The 3,152-nt window shown below is 47.1% G+C and overlaps 1 pseudogene; it reads right to left on the bottom strand.

Annotated features, from left to right (window-relative positions):
• Positions 1-1,786: 1,786 nt before the first annotated feature.
• Positions 1,787-2,738, bottom strand: LOC119272642 (annotated as a pseudogene).
• Between the last annotated feature and the right edge of the window lie 414 nt (positions 2,739-3,152).

Raw genomic sequence — 3,152 nt, 5'->3', positions numbered from 1 at the left:
GCCCACGTCGGACCTTCCGGCCACCCCCCAAGCATGGGCTCGGGCCCCACAACTGCGGCGACCGGCCTCCCGGCGCGGTACCGGTGGTGGTGGGGAAGGTGGTGCCCGACGGGCCGGTGGCCGCGTCGGCAAGGGAAGGTGAGGGGGGGAGGAGGCGGGCATCGTCGCTGGAAGGCCCAGCACAGGCGCGAGGGACTCAGCGAGTCGGTCGCCGAAATGGCGAGGAGGACGAGGGATGCCCGCCGCAGCCGCTGCGGCCTCGGCCCGGTCCTCCTCCGTCGCCAAGTCCGCCCAGCACGAGCAGTCCGAGGGCTGCGGGAGGAGGTACGGCTAGCAGGGGCGGAGGGGGCGAGCCAGGGAGGGGACACCGGCGGGGGAAGCGAGCTGGGAGGGGCCGGCGGGGCGGGGAAGGCCGGCGCCGGAGGCCAGCGCCGTCGCGGGCCGCGCAATCACCATCGCCAGCGTCGCCCTACCTATTTTTTCTACCCATGCAACCGTGCCACATCAGCATGTCATGCACGTAAGTTATAAGTTATACTTTTTTACATTAGCGTATCCATGCCACATCATCAGTTCATGCATGTAAGTCATGGGTTAATTTTTTGTATTGCATTTTGTGCTCTTATAGACAAGGTATGTGTTGAGCGCTTGGAGCATACCTATATAGTTGACCCTTCACTTTTTTAGAAATGACACTCCTTTTCTCTATTGCTAAATACCTACAACACACTACCTATTTTTCCTACATACAATCATGCCACATCAGCAAGCAATGCATGTAAGTTATATGTTACATTTTTGCATTAGTATGTCCATGTAGTGCTGCCATGTCATATCACTTGTTCATGCATGTGAGTTATACGTTAATTTTATTTTACCAAATTTTGTGCTCTCATGGACACGATATCTGTGTTGGGTGCTTGCTGCATACGTATATAGTTAATATTTCACCTTTTTTAGAATGACATTATTTTAACTGCAATCTAATTAGAGTGATCATAGCTAAAACTCTCTTCATGTAGTATAGTACAACCTAATGTCGGCACCAAGAAAATACTCATTTGTGGTCATCTAATAGCATGCTAGTCTATCATATTCTAAGATATTTTGTATCACTCAAGCACCCATAACAATAGAAGAGTTAAAAACCCAATTTCCTTGGACATGATCTAGTCGAGGACAACAATAAACACAGTTGCATCAGCAAAATGGAATACCTATAGCAACTTTCTAATAACTCTATGTTTGTTTTGTGGAACATGGAAATATTTATTCCAAATTTAAACCCGATCTACCACAGAATCGCAAATGTTATGTATAGTACAATCATTCTTTTCAGCAATGACAAACCCAATAGTATATAACAAACAAATCAACAACTGAAACTGTTCATGTGAAACTGTATGAACACGTACAATAGCATACAACAACTATCACAAATGCAATCATCTCGTCACATGCCACAACTATTCAATCGACATACACCAATCATCTTGTCACGACTAGTAGAGGAGACACGTGCACAACATTGCCAGCCCGGCCTCCACTCCACGTGGTAAAGTTATTATGCGCAACACATCTAGTTAGGCTGAAAACCATACTCCTTATAGTGTCAAGAAAATCATACTCTTTATTGAGGAGGATTTTCCCATTGCAATGAAGTTATTGCTTAAGAAACACAAACATAATCTTAGGGATCCAATACGAACTAAAGTATGACCAATAGTATTAATGAAACATACACAATGAATCATTGGTATTATTCGGACACCTCCATTACCGGCCTTCACTCCGCCGCCTCGTCGCGGACCTCGAAGAAGCAGAGGGCATCGCACCACCCCCATAGTGTCATGGTGGAGGCCCTGAGCTTGTTGGTCTCCTCCTCAGTCAACTGCATCTCCAACACTCCATGAACTCCGCCTCGTCCGGGTCGAGCTAGAAGGCTAACAAATACATCATGGTCACCTGGTATCATGATACGGAGAAATTTGCATGTGCACTTCGTCTACGATAGCTTTGGCTTTCTTTGACGGATCCAGATCGACCATGGTAGAACAAATACTGGATGGACTCTCATCTGGTCGTGAAGGATGGACTCGGAAAGGTTGTTGACAAAGTACCCAATGATCCACGAGGTGTATCCCTTGAGAGAGATCAGCTTGTAGGCATTATTGATGACGGTGAGTCGAATGACCTCGAGCTCGTCATCGCCAGAAAAGCTTCCAGGCAGAGCCTTGTGTGAGGGCATGCCGACCACAATAACGCTCGACCAGATGGCCACCATGTTGTCCCCATGTTCCCCTATCATATATATATTCTAACAAAACATATTAATAGTTTAGTGATTTATAACATCTATTTGTATACAATCTTGTCTAACTAGACGTACCTAGTGTACAATCTTGAAATGTACTCTGGCTTGGGAAATGTACATTCAAAGAAAATGCGGCTTGGGAAGAGATGAGGAGGATTGTGACCAACGAACCTGAACATCTCGAGTGTTCATGTCGAGCTCCTTGGCGAACAGGAAGCGCAAGTCTTGATGAGTCAATGTTGGTGCCCGAGCCGATGACATGGTGGACTGGAAACCCAGAAAGCTTCCAAGCAATGCCACTCATCACATCAACCAGGTTGGTCACTATCAAAAGAACGACATCTGGGGACTATCGTGGCAGTTCGAGCACAATCTTCTTGAATATGTCATGGTTCCTCTGTAGAAGGTCAATCGTGGCTCTCATCCTGATATTAGCAGTGATGATGACCAGTAGTGGCAGAGCTAGGCAACTGTCTCAAAACATCATTGTTTGGGGGGGGGGGCACCGGCCCCCTGGAGCACACATAGTTCCGTCGTTGATGACAAGGTTAGATCCCTTGGTCACGGACATGTCTGTGCCTGACACCTGACCGGTAAGCGGCAAGACGAAGAGCGCTTTGCGCCCAAACCTAGATCCGGTTGTGAAACTAACTTTCCCATTCCTACCTACGACGATGTTGCTACTGCTTTTGTGGTGGTGGTGGTGACATCGGCGTTTGTGGATTTAGTGGAATAGTTATGAAGAGATGAACAAGCACACCATTCTGGGTAGCGAGGTGCTATATTTATAAGCTGGGATTTTTATCAAATTGGCCATCAATCTTGGTCGTTATTTACT

The sequence above is a fragment of the Triticum dicoccoides genome, chromosome 3A (assembly GCF_002162155.2).
Source record: "Triticum dicoccoides isolate Atlit2015 ecotype Zavitan chromosome 3A, WEW_v2.0, whole genome shotgun sequence".
NCBI classification, from domain to species: domain Eukaryota; kingdom Viridiplantae; phylum Streptophyta; class Magnoliopsida; order Poales; family Poaceae; genus Triticum; species Triticum dicoccoides.
Note: the sequence above shows the minus strand (reverse complement) of the source record. Positions and strands in the feature narration are given on the sequence as shown.